This window comes from Aotus nancymaae, unplaced genomic scaffold, assembly GCF_030222135.1.
Source record: "Aotus nancymaae isolate 86718 unplaced genomic scaffold, 86718_ANA_hifiasm-v0.15.2.pri h1tg000039l, whole genome shotgun sequence".
Taxonomy (NCBI): domain Eukaryota; kingdom Metazoa; phylum Chordata; class Mammalia; order Primates; family Aotidae; genus Aotus; species Aotus nancymaae.
The window spans coordinates 10,734,490-10,750,438 of record NW_026988453.1 but is presented as its reverse complement, the minus strand read 5'-3'; the positions used below and the strand labels follow the sequence as shown (position 1 = coordinate 10,750,438).

The 15,949-nt window shown below is 45.5% G+C and overlaps 2 long non-coding RNA genes across 2 annotated transcripts in view; both read left to right on the top strand.

The window, feature by feature from the left end:
- The first annotated feature begins 6,402 nt into the window (after positions 1-6,402).
- On the top strand, positions 6,403-9,943 carry LOC105722081 (uncharacterized). The gene is made up of 3 exons (XR_001108490.3): positions 6,403-6,837; positions 8,741-8,852; positions 9,478-9,943. It is a non-coding gene; the product is annotated as an uncharacterized LOC105722081 (long non-coding RNA).
- A 3,310-nt stretch (positions 9,944-13,253) lies between these two features.
- Positions 13,254-15,949, top strand: part of LOC135268226 (uncharacterized) — an 82,080-nt gene continuing 79,384 nt past the window's right edge. Inside the window, exon 1 of the long non-coding RNA XR_010336505.1 lies at positions 13,254-13,410. This is a non-coding gene — a long non-coding RNA (uncharacterized LOC135268226). The remainder of the gene's footprint in view (positions 13,411-15,949) is intronic.

Below are 15,949 nucleotides of genomic sequence, written 5' to 3'. Positions count from 1 at the left end.
TAGGACTTTTCCAGACTGAGTTTTTTAGGCAGATGATAGAAAATGGTCTTCCATTATAACCAGGGCGGCATTCATATTTCAAATACGTCCCAACGGGAAACTCAGACTTATCAGTTAGGTTGATAGGCCTGGCAAATGGAAGCCATTCAGGAGCATTGCATTGATCTGGGGATGAAGACCACAGCAGCATCGAAGTCAATGGAGAAAATACCATTCTTTTTTTTTTTGAGACAAAGTCTGGCTCTGTCACCCAGGCTGGAGTGTAGTGGCACGATCTCGGCTCACTGCAACCTCTGCCTCACAGGTTCAAGCAATTCTCCCCACCTCAGCTTCCTGTGTAGATAGGATTACAGGCACCTGCCACAACGTCCAGCTAATTTTCATATTTTTAGTAGAGATTAGGTTTCCCATGTAGGCCAGGCTGGTCTCGAACTCCTGACCTCAGGTGATCTGCCCAGCTCAGCCTCCCAAAGTGCTGGGATTACAGGTATAAACCACCGTGCCATGTCAAAATTCTCATTCTACTTCCTCTTTCTCTCCAATATACTTCATAGATGTGATCACAAAAGAAAAAGAATACTTCAACAATAGCCAAGGGAGCTGGGTGTAGTGGCTCATGCCTGTAATTCCAGCACTTTGGGAGGCTGAGGTGGGTGAATCACTTGAGGTCAGGAGTTTGAGTTCAGTCTGGCCAAAATGGTGAAACCCCGTTCCTACTGAAAATACAAAAAATTAGTAGAGCATGGTGGCATGTGCCTGTGGTCCCAGCTGGAGTACAATGGCGCGATCTCAGCTCACCGCAACCTCCGCCTCCTGGGTTCAGGTAATTCTCCTGCCTCAGCCTCCTGAGTAGCTGGGATTACAGGCACGCGCCACCATGCCCAGCTAATTTTTTGTATTTTTAGTAGAGACGGGGTTTCACCATGTTGACCAGGATGGTCTCGATCTCTTGACCTCGTGATCCACCCGCCTCGGCCTCCCAAAGTGCTGGGATTACAGGCGTGAGTCACCGCACCTGGCCCCAGCAGGTTGTTTTAAAATGAGAAACCAGGCAGTGGAGCGGCGCGCGCCCGGCACTCTCGGGGGTCGCTGTTCACCACGTCCCATCCTGGGCCATCTCCTCTTGGATCTGCCAGACGTGTTGGCGATGAGGACTCTGCAGCAGTGGTTGGGCTCCACCAGCAAGTGGTAAAGTTGGAGTTTCTGAAAGTCCGAGTCCGAGAATGACTGCTCCTGCCGGCTGCGGGAGTGAGGGGTCTTCAAGCTGGCTAGGAGGTGCGCCTGGCTGCCACTTCTCTCATTCTCAGTATTGGTTAATTTGTGTCTTTTTTTTTCTTGGCCAGTCTGGCTATCGGTTTACACATTTTCCTGATCTCCAAGTAGCAACTGTCGGTTTCATTGATTATTTCTTTTTATCTCTTCTGAATTTCATTGATTTTGAGTCTATATTATTTTCTTATATCTGCTAGTTTGGATTTAATTTGCTCTTCTTTTTTAGATTCTCAAGGTGGAAAATTAGATTATTGATTTGAGACTTGTCTTTTTTTCTAACATAAGTATGTTATGCTATACACTCGCCTGTAAGCAATGCTTTAGCTATATCCTATGTATTTGGATATTTTGATATGTTGTGTTTGTATTCAATTCAAAACACTTTCTAATTCCCCTGCTACTTCTATGTAGAAGTGTCTTGTATGCTTTTCAATTCTTTGGGGATTGGCTTTGTTATTGATTCCTACTTTCATTCTGTTGTGATGAGATAATATATTTTGAATGATTTCAATTTTTTGAATTTGTTAAAAATTATTTTATTGTCTAGAATATGCTCTACTTTGGAAAATGTTTCATGTGTACTTGGGAAGTACATACCTTTAAATCACTGTTATTCAGTCATTTCTTTCTTTAAATGGGTAAGTCTCCTGCAGGGTCTTCATACTTTTGGTCACTCTCCAGTGTCTTAAACATTTGGTCTTTAAAAAAATTTTTTTTTTAATCCAGAATTTTATCATTTTTATTGGTGAGAGGGTTGTCTGTTACAGTCTACCATTACCATGGCCAGAACTCTTAGATTTCTTATAATACAAGATCAAACTTTCCCCAGATTTTTCTAAATTTGTTTCAAAACTAACTTCTCCACTAAGAAGTCTTCTTCAGTACCATAGCACTCTACTCAGATTGTTCTTCCATAGTTTGAAACACTGACTTCTGACAGCTTGTCACTTCAGGCTGTCTTCTCTTAGAAGGCACGTTCCTGGGGTTCAAGGACCATGTTCTTCTTTTTCTACTGCACTCTACCCACTCTGCAGGTACTCAAAAAATGCTGACACTGTCAAATTCTATCTCCAGTTAGGTACTCAAGAAATTGCTGCTACTGTGCCTGGGGAAATGAAAACAACCCAAGTTTGGATTCATGTTGTCCTAAGTCAAACAAAAGGCTCAAGCTGCCCTAAAAGGACAGGTACCTCTTTAATACAGATGAGAGGTGGAGAGTGCTTCAGGCAGCAATTAAGTGGCTGGAGGAACACATCCCAGACAAATTTCAGAAGCCCCAGGAGTACCTTAGAGTGAATTGCTCAGGATGGATCCCCATTGGGACCCCAATGAGTGAGAGGGCATGGAAAGGCTAATCCAATATAGGGAAGCTCTCATGGAAGGACTAAACAAGGAAGCCCAGAAGGTACCAAGCTTAACAAGGTGTCAGAAGTTATGCAAGAAAAGGATGAGAGCCCTGGCCATTTCTTTGAGAGACTGTGCAAGGCTTTCCAAATGTACACCCCATTTGACCAGAGAGCCCTGAAAATCAGCAAATGGTTAACATGGTCCTAGTTAGCCAAAGTGCTGAGAGCACCAAAAGAAAGCTTCAGAAGCAGGCTAGGTTTGCAGCTATGAGTACTTCTCAGTTGTTGGAGATAACACCCCAGGTTTTTGTAAACCAGGAAGTGGTGAGCTGCAGAGAGGCCCGCAGAGAGAATGAGCGACAAGCCTGACGAAATGCTGAGCCACAGCCATGGGGAGGCCCCCTCTCAGAGGGCAGGGAAAGGGGGGCCCGAGTAAAAAGACTCAGTCTGGCCAGCTGCCCTTGCAGAAAAACCAGTGTGCCTATTGCAAGGAGATAGGACACTGGAAGGTTAAGTGCCCTCAGTTAAAGAAAAAGCAGGAATGTCCGGTCAAGAGGCCTCAGGAAAGGAAGACGCACCTGTGTTCAACCTGGCAGAAGGGTTGCTGGACTGATGGGGACTGGGCTCTTCTGCCCCCAAGGAGCCCATGGTCAGGATGACAGTAGGGGCCAGAGACATTGAGTTCCTTGTCGATTCTGGGGCTGAGCATTTGGTGGTAACTCAGCCAAGAGCCCCTTTGTCCAGCAAGACAATAGATATAATTGGAGCAACTGGAGTTTCAGAGAAACAGGCCTTCTGCTTACCACAAACCTGCTCTGTAGGGGGCCATGAAATTATGCATCAGTTCTTGTACATGCCAGACTGCCCACTGCCTCTGTTGGGAGGGGACCTGTTAAGCAAACTAAGAGCCACCATCACTTTTACAAACCAGGGTTCCTTACAGTTAAAATTGCCTCAAACAGTGGTCATAATGGCTCTCGCAGTCCCACGGGAAGAAGAATGGAGGCTTTTCTTAACTGAACCTGGCCAGGGGATAAAACCTTCCCTGGCCAAGCAATGGCCACAGGTCTGGGCAGAAGACAACCCTTTGGGACTAGCTGTGAACCAGGCCCCGGTGGTTATCAAAGTGAAGCCAGAGGCACAGCCAGCTAGACAAGACAGACAGCACCCAGTTCCGAGGGAGGCCCTTGAGGGAATCCAAGTCCATCTCAGATGATTGAAAGCATTTGGAATCATAGTTTCTTGCCAGTCTCCTTGGAATACACCTCTCCTGCCCATCCCCAAACCAGGCACCAAGGACTATCGGCTGGTGCAGATTTGCGTCTGGTCAACCAGGTGATGGTGACTTTACACCCCATGGTTCCTAACCTCTATAGGTTGCTAGGACTGCTACCAGCTGAGGCTAGCTTGTTCACTTGCTTGAACTTAAAAGATGCTTTCTTCAGTATCTGGCTAGCCCCTGAGAGCCAGAAACTGTTTGCCTTCTAGTGGGAAGATCCAGAGTCAGGTGTAACCATGCAGTACACCTGGACTTGACTTCCCCAGGGGTTTAAGAACTCCCCAACCATTTTCGGGGAAGCACTGGCCCAGAACCTTCAAAGTTTTTCTGCCAAGGACCTAGGCTGTGTTCTGCTTCAGTACGTGGATGAACTTTTGCTGGGACACTCAGCAGCAGTCGGGTGTATCCGGGGAACTGACTCATTGTTCAGAAACCTGGAGTGTTGTGGATACATGGTCTCCAAGAAAAAGGCCCAGATCTGCCAACAACAGGTACGTTTTCTGGGATTTACTATCCAGCAAGGACAGCACAGCCTGGGATCAGAGAGAAAACAAGTTATCAGCAGCTTGCTGATACTGAAGACCTGGACACAGGTTTGAGAATTCTTGGGGACCATGGGATTTTGCAAACTGTCCTAACTTTGCATTCCTAGCCAAACCTCTGTATGAGGCCACAGAGCCATTCAAGTGGAACCCAGAGCAACGACAGGCCTTCTCCCTCTGATGTCCGCCTCGGTCCTTGGGCTCCCAGACTTAACAAAGCCTTTCACTCTGTATGTGTCTGCATGAGAAAAGATGGCAGTGGGGGTCCTCACCCAGGCCATAGGCCCATGGCCTCCACCAGTGGCGTACCTGTCCAAACAACTGGACGAGGTTTCTAAAGGATGGCCCCTGTGCCTACAGGTGCTAGTGGCTACTGCTCTGCTGGCACAGGATGCAGACAAGCTAACCTTAAACAAAACTTAAATAAAAGCCCCTCATGCTGTGGTCACCTTGATGAACACAAAGGGCCACCATTGGCTTACAAATGGTAGGCTAACCAGGTACCAGGGCTTGTTGTGCAAAAACACACGCATAACCATAGAAGTTTGTAATACCCTAAACCTGGCCACCCTACTCCCTGTGTCTGGGGACCCGGTGACACAAGATTGTATAGAGGTGCTGGACTCAGTCTACACTAGTCAGCTAGACCTGTGGGACCAACTGCGGGCACAGGCAGACTGGGAACTGTATATGGATGGGAGCAGTTTTGTCAGCCCCCAAGGAGAACGGTGTGCTGGATATACGGTGGTAACTCTAGACACAACTACAGAGGCCAAGCCACTGCCTCAGGGCACCTCGGCACAATGAACAGAGTTAATCGCCCTAATGTGTGCCCTAGAACTGAGTGAAGGAAAAATTGTTAACATCTTTACTGAGTCTTGGTATGCATTCCTCACTCTCTAAGTGTATGGGGCGTTGTACAAGGAAAAGGGTGTGTTTAACTCTGGGGGTAAAGAAATAAAGTATCAACAGGAAATTTTGCAGCTATTGGAGGTAGCATGGAAGCCCCAGAAGGTGGTGGTCATACACTGCCGGGGACACCAGCGAAATGCCACCATAGTAGCACAAGGAAATGCTCGTACAGATGCAGAGGCCCGAAAAGCAGCATCCATTCCCTACTGGGCTCAGTCACAGCTCCCCTACTGCCCCAGGCTCCTCCTGTCCTGGTGCCAGTCTACTCTGAGGAGGAAAAAAGCTTCTTCCAAACGGAAGGTGGAAAAGAAATGGAGGGAGGATGGATATGCCTATCAGATGGACGGGCTGCAGGACCACATCTGCTGGGACCTGCAGTGGTAGTGGCTGGCCACGAAACCTCCCATCTTGGTCAAGAGTCCCTTGAAAAACTGTTAGGCTGATATTTTTACATCTCTCATTTGTCTGCACTAGCCAAAACAGTAACCAAGTGGTGTGTGACGGATAGGCAGCATAATGCCAGACAAGGACCAACGGTCCTACCAGGAATTCAGGCTTATGGAAGTGTTCTCGTTAAAGACTCGCATGTAGACTTCACCAAGATGCCCAAGTGTGGAGGTAATCAGTATCTGCTGGTTCTGGTATGTACCTACTCTGGATGGGTAGAAGCCTACCTGACGCAGACTAAAAAAGCCCATGAAGTAACTGGTGTGCTTTTAAGAGACATCATTCCTAGATTTGGACTGCCCCTACGAGTCAGCTCAGATAACAGGCCCGCCTTTGTAGCTGACCTGGTACAGAACACAGCAAAAATACTGGGAATCAGCTGGAAGTTACATGCTGCCTACCGGTCTCAGAGTTCAAGCAAAGTGGAGCAAATGAATCGGACTATTAAGAATAGCTTAGGGAAAGTGTGTCAGGAAACAGGATTAAATGTCTAGGTCCTCCCTATGGTTTTGTTTAAGACTAGATGCACTCCTTCTAAGAAAACTGGATATTCCCCTTATGAAATCCTACACCATAGGCCTCTCCCCATCCTTCAAGGACTCCCAGGAGCCCCCCAGGAACTTGGAGAGACTGAACTCCACTGGCAATTATGGGCCTTGGGGAAAGTAGCAGAAAAAGTGTCATCATCGGTTAATGAAAATGTCCTGTCAGCTTATTCTCCCCAGTTCACCCTTTCTTACCAGGTGACTGAGTTTGGATTGAGGACTGGAACGTGGATCCCCTACAGCCAAGGTGGAAGGACCCCAGACTGTCATCTTAACCACTCCAACCTCCGTGAAGGTTGAGGGAATTCCTGCGTGGATCCATCACAGCTGTGTGAAACCTGCAGCACCTGAAAGCTGGGAAGTGAAGCCAGATCTCCATGACACGTGCAAAATCACCTTAAGGAGAGCTGAGACAACAAGTCCTGCTCCAGTCACACCCCGGGAGCTGACTGGTCTACGCATAGCCGAAGCATGAGGATTTCCAGCACGGACAGGTACTTCCTTCTTTTGAACTGTGGACTTCTGTCCTTACTACCTTAATTAATGTAAATCTCCAATCCAAAGATTGCTCCCAGTGTATACACAAGGTCGCTAAGGTGGGACAAAAGATTACAAAGGTCCTCTTGTTTACAGCCATTATGAATGTACTGAAATTCTAAAAGGAACTTGTTTATAAAAGGCTACTCAATACAAGGTGTGCAGCCCAGGGAATGGGCAGCTTGATGTTTGTTATAACCCATCTGAGCCTTCAGTGTCCACAGTATTCGAAATAAGGTTAAGGACCAGCCCCTTTCTAAGTGATACAAGTAAAGTAATTACTAAGACTGAGGAAAAGGGAATTCCTAAGCAGATTACCTTAAAATTTAATGCCTGTGCAGCCATTAATAGCAACAAGCTGGGGTTAGGGTGTGGCTCTCTTAGTTGGGAAAGAAGCTATATGGCAGAACATAAGTATATCTGTCATGAGCTAGGAGTATGCAGACGTTGTGATTACTGATGATGTGTTATTTGGGCCACTTGGAAAAAAGATAAAAACAACCCAGTCCGCCTCCAAAAAGGAAAAAGTAACTCCTCCTGCACCTCTGGCCATTAACATCCTTTAGAACTAATAATCGCCAACCCCCTAGACACCTGTTGGAGGAAACGGGAATATGTGTCCATGGGAATTGACGGGAAAGGGCTGGATCCTCAAGTTATCATTTTAATCTAGGGAGAAATCCAGAGGCAATCTCCCCAACTGATGTTTCAGACTTTTTATGATGTACTAAATGAGGTAGTTCCAGAACTTTCTAAGAGAGAAAAGAACTTGTTTTTCCAGTTGGCTGAAAACGTGGCCAAAACTTTAAAAGGACACTCTTGTTATGTATGTGGAGAGACCTCTATGGGAGACCAGTGGCTGTGGGAGGCACACGAGCTTGTGCCGGTAGTCCCAGTTGCTGATGTAACTTCTGGACAAAAAACTCAGAGTAACAACTTCTGTGTCTTAAAGACTTCCATTATTGGGCAATACTGCCTAGCCAGAACAGGAAAAGGCATGACAGTCCTGGTGGGAAAACTAGACTGTTTAGGACAAAAACTGTACAGTGGAACCAGTGGAACAACTGCTTGGTGGAGTTTAAACTGAACTGAAGTTAACCCCTTTCAAAAGTTTCCCAGTCTGCAGGCTGATTGGACTCACCCAGAACTTCACAGGGACTGGGTGGCACCTCCTGGCTTATACTGGATATGTAGGCATAGAGCTACACCAAACTGCCAGAACAGTGGACAGGTAATTGTATTATTGGTACTATTAAGCCCTCCTTCTTTTTACTACCCAGCAAGACTGGAGAGATTCTGGGGCTTCCTGTCTACACCTCACGAGATAAATGAAGCCTGGTTATAGGCAATTGGAAAGATGATGAGTAGCCCCCCGAAAGAATAACCCAGTACTCTGGGCCTGCCACCTGGGCAGAAGATGGCTCGTGGGGTTATCGTACTCCAATTTACATGCTTAACCGAATCATTTGATTACAAGCTGTTCTGGAAATGCTAACCAACAAAACTAGCCAGGCTCTAACCATCCTGGCCTGGCAGGAAACCCGGATGAGAAATGCCATCTGCCAGAATAGACTGGCTTTAGATTATCTGCTGGCAGGTGAAGGAGGGGTGTGTGGAAAGTTCAGCCTAACCAACTGCTGCCTACAGATAGATGACCAGGGTCAGGTAGTTAAAAAAATTGTAAGGGACATGATAAAACTAGCACATGTACCCATGCACGTTTGGCATGGGTTTGGCCCTGGGTCTGTGTTTGGACACTGGTTTCTGGCTATAGGAGGACTCAAAACCATTGCTATAGGTGTGCTGCTGGTAACAGGAGCATGCTTATAGCTCCCTTGTTTAATACTCTTGTTTCTTCAGATGGTAAAATGCTTTACTGCCACCTTGGTCCAGGAGAAAACCTCAGCACAAGTTTATTAGGTGAATCACTACTGACCAGTCTCAAAAGAAGACTCTGACAGTGAGAATGAAGGTGAGAACTCCCACTAAGAAAGTAAAATAGTGAGAGTCTCAAAGCGGGGAAATGAGATGAAATGTGGGGGTGGGCCATTTATTTACTGCCTGCTGTTTGCTGGTAAAAGAAGTAAAATAGCAAAAAGCTGAAGTCAGTAGTCAGGCGAGATGCCGACCTCACTGGCCTGGCCACGGCGGGGCCCGAGGGCTGAGAGAATAACTCCCCTCTCTGTAACTGGTACCTATGTTTTCTATCAGCCTTGAAAATGTTGCAAAAGAATGTCTTTCCTGCTGCCCAAGGACCTTCCCTGAGTCTTGTACCCTGTGTTTGCATAAACCAGACCCCCATCAGGAATGTCCCTGACACTGAGTCATTTACTACCGTTGTTTAACTTTTGTAGCTCTTCCCCTTTCCCGCTTCCCGCACACACTAAATGTAAATTAGCAAATCAGTGAAAGCCATAGACTGTAAGGTCAGATGTCCAGCCAAGGGGTAATGACACAGTTTTACCTCTGCTCACCCTTGGGTTGTATGTCTTTACAAAGGGAAAGAAACTGTTTTTTGGGGAGCTTGGCTTTTTTGGACACAAGTCAACGGATGCTCCATAGCTAGCTGAATAAATTCTCTTCCTTCCTCACTCCAGTGTCTGAGGGGTTCTGTCTAAGGCTCGTCCTGAAACACTATGGCAATTCATCTTCCTGAAATCATCTGTGGGCTTGTAAAATAAGAAGATGGAGACATCAAGCAAAAGCCTAAAGGTCTAAAGGGCCAAAAGAATGCAGAAGCCTCTTCTCTAGGGGAAGGACCAAAGAAGACAGATCTATTTCGATCTCTGAGGAGCACGTTTTTTCATATTCTCTGGATCTTTGTCCTACCTCAGATTGAGAGACTGGTCGAGAAAATTCTAATCAAGTGAAATATTTCATTTCATGTCATATTCTAAATTCTAAAATTCTCTATATATTGTCCAATATTTTATTTATATATCATGTCTTGCAATGCACCTATAGGCAATACGTTGAAAATATGGAAACGTGTCAGATGTTTTCCTTAAAAACCTATTGCCTATACCCAGGAGGCTGAGGTTGCAGTGAGCCAAGATGGCGCTACTGCACTCCAGCCTGGGTGACAGAGTAAGACTTTATTTCAGAAAAAAAAAATTATTCTCTTGCTCAGAACACTGGATTTTCTTCCTATGGAGATTTGCAAATTAAACATGCCTACCTCCATAAAATAGTATCTTGACTTATTTTTCTAGATATTTTATAATTAATATTAAGCTATACTTTTTAAATAATATTAAGCTATACTTTATCAGTAGATGGCATTATATCATAAGATAGGTACAGTCAGAAAATTCTCCAAAGTTCCAGATGAGTTTCAGTAAAGTGAATTAATTATCTATACTGGATCCACTGACTGCTCAATTTCTGTACATTCACACCTGCTTGCAAAAAATTAACTCTAATGTACATGCATACCCACAGCCCTGCCCAGATTGGCATTACCAGAAATTCATGGTATCTGACTACAACTGAAACTGCAATAAAACCTGACCATCTTGCTCCTTCTCCCACTATCCAATCTATTTAAAACCTTTTTTGCTTTCACAAAACATAGACTCTGACATGTACATATTTCAATTTCATTTCTCACTTCCCACTCATTTCTAGGTCTACAAAAATCACTTCAACTACTTTCCGAGTCATTACATGGCCTCCTCCTTGCTAAATGCCTCCTAAAAGTCTCTTCCTCAATAGTTTTAGCTACCCTCTTGATAACATGAGAACCATTGATCCCTCTGTCCTCATTCGCTTCTGCTGAAAAGTTCTCTCTCCTTGGCTTTTAGGAGAGCATACCACTCTGGTTTGCAGCTTGTCCTCTGGCTCATATCAAGTTAATATCCCTGATGAGTCTGTTTGAGGACTTCCTGTGATTCCATTCTGCAGATCCCCCTGGGTGAATGTATACACTCCTGTGACTTCATTACCACTGCCTCCCAGCTGGGTATCTCTCCATCCCAGATCTCTAGCTGGGTTGCCAAAACTACATATTCAATTGCCTCCCCACACAGCTCTACTTGGGTGTCACACTATCTCAAACAACACAGAGAGGCCCAAGCGCCACTTCTGATTCTTCACACACACACCCAACAAACAAATTATGTTTCCACAACTGAAATGCCTGTTTAGTCTGTGTAGTTCTATACTTTTCATTCAAGCCATTGTCATTTTTTATCTGGATTGCCATGACATAACTGAATAGGTCTCCATACCTATCTTGTCACCTTTCATTCAATTCATTTTTTCACATTGATACCAGAGCAACATTTATGTGACACAGTAATCAAGGCTTTTCCAAGACAGATACCTTTCAATAGCTCTCCAGTGACCTCAGGATAATGTCTAAGGCTTCCTAACATAGCTTAGAGACTTTTCCAGCTCATCACAATCAGAACCCAAGAATACACTCCAGTTAGGTGACAGACCTAGGAGGCAGGCCAATCTACCAGGATCCCAGGGCCACACTGCTGAACCACTACCAAACTGCTTCCCATTACTGCCACTCACGTGGAGCTCCCCCATACTGACACCGACAAACTCTGTCTGCAATTATGTCCTCAAGAAATCGTCTGCTACTGTGCCTGGGGAAATTAAAACAACCCAAGTTTGGATTCATGTTGTGTCAAGTCAAACAAAAGATTCAAGCTGCCCTAAAAGGACAGGTACTAATGGCCAAGTCTGAATTTATGATGGTGATTGTTTATTCCGGAAGAGCCTGTTGCTTTTCAGAATTACTCACCCTGTGATTTAGTCCTCTCCCTTCTTTCTTGTCTCCTTTGCCCTACTCTGCCACACTGAGTAGCTTGGCAGTCCACTGGTGTCACATCTTGGTCCTTTGCTCACACTGCTTCCTCTGCTCTGAATACCCTTCCTTCCTGGCCAGTAGCTACGACTCCTGCTCAACTCTTATCTTCCTTAATCCAACCATCAGCTCCTTCAGGAAGAATTTTCTGCCTTCCCCTGTGAAGCAGTGATCAGTCACCTTCCCCTGGAATCTCCTCTGCATGGACCTCTCAGGTAACAATCACCTTTTTTGTGTTTAATAGTTAACATGGCCGACTCCTTTCATCCACGTGACCACAACACCCAGCACAACATGTGCCTCATAGTAGCTATTCGAAAAATTTGGTACTCAAAGTCCACTGCTGTCAAACACAAAACAGTGTGAAGAATATATTGTAACAAATTTCATATTGAAAATAATCATTCTACAGCACAATGGAGAAAGATTTAGCCTAGTATGCATTTTTAAAAGTATTGATTCCATTCAATGAAATACAAAACAAATTTAGTGGGATGGGCTTCAGCTTTAGTTTATGAGCTGTAGGGGAAAACCAGATTAACATAACTTCCTTTCCTTTGTTAGGATACTAATTTCTCAATAGGTTTGGTTACCAGCGTTTTTTAGGTTGCTTCACATCTCTCAAATATGATTCAAACTAATGAAAAGAAGGAAAACGATGTCAAAAAGCCATTAGGTAATGGAATCAGATCGTATCTATATTGGTTGGGAACAGGAAGATGATTCCATGACCCACCCAAGTCCCAAAAAAGCAGCTAGTTAAAAATCAAGACCAATAGGATCTCAGGCAACACGGAGACTGTTCACAGAAGGCCCAAAACGCATGGCGCGCCCTTGCCACCCTCTCTAACCCCAGGCACTGAGAACCTGCTCTCACCCAACATGCCCCTCCTAGCCCCAGAGTCCACGCTCACTCCATTCAAAGCAAACAGTGAGCTGTCTTGCCCACCGTGAACTCTGAAGGGCAGGCCACTTGCACACAGCACGCTCCCAACAACACCAGGCCAGGCCCCAGGTCGCCCAGCACAGCCCATGCCAGCCCAGCCCATGGGGCACAGAGGACGGACGCACTGCAGCACTTTTTGCGGATACCGCCGAAGGGCTAAGGAACACCCCGCTCACCAAGGCACCAACCGCCCCGCCCAGGGAACACAGGTTAAACTCTCACCACCGGCACAGCACGGGCCCTAGCAACACTCCCACGCACCCGTGCACTCCAAAGCAAGCCCTTACCAGGGGCACCCAGTCCGCGCTCCCCTTGCGGACTAGGCTCAATCCCCAAAACACGGTGCACGCTTTTGTTGGGGGCGCAGCCAGACCCTGCGCACCTGTGCGCACAGGCCGGCCGCGCACATCACCCCAGCAAACAAGCTTCACCTCGGGCTCTAAGTGGTCCCCGCATCCCCCGCCACACACCCCAGGGATGTGCGCACTGCGCCCCTGGTCTCGAGAACGCCAGCCTCTCCCTCTACCCCAAGCAGGCAGGACCTACGGTCAGCCCCGCCCCGCGCCTCCTGCCCAGCTGATCCAGCAGAGTTCTAGCTTCACCGCTGACGCGCGAACCCGCCCCGGGATCCTACCAGAGCAGGAGGACAGCAGCAACGCCAGGGCCGCCAGCAGCAACCCAGGAAAACGCCGGGAAGAAGAGGGACGCTTGCCGCGGCTGGGAGGCGCCATGCGCGTCGCGGAAGACGCCGTAATTTATCCGGAGGTGAGCAAAAAACCGGGAGCCTGCCGAGCAGGGAAGTCCCTTCTGAGTCTGGTTATTGGACACAACACTCCCCAAACTAAAAAAGTGTCCAGGGCCACTTGACAGGTGGGCGTGGCCTGGGCTATCCCGGGGCGGAATTGAGTCCCGGCACAGGGGTGGTGGGGCCAATCGGAGGACGACTGGGCGGGGCCTCGGTGCGCAGGGGCAGCCCGTTGGCTTTCAAGGAGATAGGGCGTGTCCAGAGCCCAGGCAGGGCATCACTGTGGGCCAGCAGCCCTCACGGTTAGTTTCTTCCTGGGGCACTGCAGGCTGTCCGGACTGCCTGGGCCCTTACACGGTATTTGCCATTAGACATTATTGGAAACAATATTTGAGTTTTTCTTACTTGAATGCCTGCCACTGAATCGTCTCCGGCCCTCTTTTCAGAGGGCCTCTTGTTTTCAGTCTCAGAGGTTTGGCTCCTGCATTCCCAGCCCCTAAGGTAATTTGCTCTTTGCTCTCCTCCCTGGAGAGAGCCCCTGTTGGAGTCTAAATTATTAAGCGACATCAGGCCCTTAGCATATTGGGACTCTATGGGGCCCTTGCCCTTGAGCGACTGAATGTTTTATTGAAGACGAAATATACATGCATGAACAATATAAGGACAAGGGTGTCCTAAGTGCCAAATTCCTGGAAGCAATAAATGCAGGAGGATTGGGATGGGTAGAAATTGTTAGGTCAAGTGGATAAGGGGGAGAACTTTCTTTTTTTGTGAAACGGTCTCAGGAACAATGCTGGAAAATTAAGAATGAGCAGGATTGATCTGTAGAGTTGTGAGTAAACCAGTGTGACTGGTAAAAGGGGAAAAAAGGGACGTGACTGGCATTAAAAGATTAAACAGAAAGAGTTGACATTTCTTCCTCTCAGATTGGCAAAGAATTAAAAAGTCAGCCAATGTGAGTGAACATGTTGCAGGGGGACCAGCACTCTGGTTTTAACATAACTTTTCAGTAAATTAAAAGTCTTAAAGTGGACATGATTTCTGTTAGGCGGTCAGTTCCCAGAGAAATCATCAGAGCTGTGATGAAAGATTTATAATTTTGGAAAAAATGTAAACCCTAAGTGTCTAGCAAAGTAATAAGGAATTTCTGGTAGTTACCTTTGTGTGATGGAATTCTATGCAGCAAGTATTGCAAAAGAATGCCAAATACGAGAAACTCTGATATAATTGTCAGTGGAAAAAGCAGAGTCCAAATTGGCATGTGCCTTCTGGCATTCCTTTTATTAATACAAAAATACCATATATATATATGTGTAAACAAACTAGACCAGGTGGGGTGACTCACACCTGTAATCCCAGCACTTTGGGAGGCCAAGGCAGGTGGATCAGGTGATAAGGAGTTTGACACCAGCCTGACCAACATGGTGAAACTCTGTCTCTACAGAAAACACAAAAATTAGCTGGGCATGGTGGTGGGCACCTGTGATCCCAGCTACTCAAGAGCCTGAGGCAGAAATCTCTTAAACGCAAGAGGCGGAGATTGCAGTGAGCTGAGATGGCGCCACTGCACACTCCAACCTTGGCAACAGAGTGAGATGCTGTCTCAAAAAAAAAAAAAAAAAAAAGAAAGAAAGAAAGAAAAAGGATCTAGTTAGAAATACAGCAAAACTAACAATGGTTGAAAAGATTATAGATATTTCACTTTCCTTGTGCTTTTCAGTTTTCTGTTTTCTGTGTTCACCCTATGTTACTAAATGTAACATAAAGAAAAATTTATGTTTTTCTTTTATAAAAAGAGTAAGATAAAGAAAAATTTATTTTTAAAAATCAAACCTGTATCAAGGGCTGTTTTTTTCATAGAATTATGAGAGCGGAACTTGTGTTACCCAGAGTTAACACATGCGAGGACAGTGAGGAACTGGATGCTCAGGGTATACACCTAAAAATGGGTCTTATAGAATTACAGAGTTTAAATGTATTTAACACAGTTCTATCACCGAGACATACTGAAGACTTTCTGGGTTCACCAAACCGTGGAATTTCATCTTCCTGTGAGACCAACAAAAATTTTAATTTTTTTAGCTGAGAATACAAGACATTAATTGTACTGGTATGTCAAATAAACATCTTAGTGTCTTGGATTATAAAATTCAGACACTCCATGACTGCAATTAAAGGAGGTATAATTTAGGAGATAATAAATAGGAAACTCAATGGGGGAAATGATTATTTCTGTTAATGTATGCTATGAAAGAGTGACATGATAGACATGTTCTGTGACTCAATGACAGCACTCATTTCTGAAAGCAGATAGTCTATTTATTGTTCTCCATAGCAATAGATATTAAAAGTTTTTCATCTATTTTTAGGCATGGAAGAAAAATATATTTTTTCTCATGAGAAAAATTATTATAAACTATAGAAGAAACATGTGGCTAGTGTTTGATTTCTTAGTTTTAGGTGTCAGATTAGATTCAACGATTGGTATTTTATTGAAACTTCCTTGTAATCAGTAAAATTTCTATCTCTGGGGTTAATCAAGGCATTCTTAACATACTC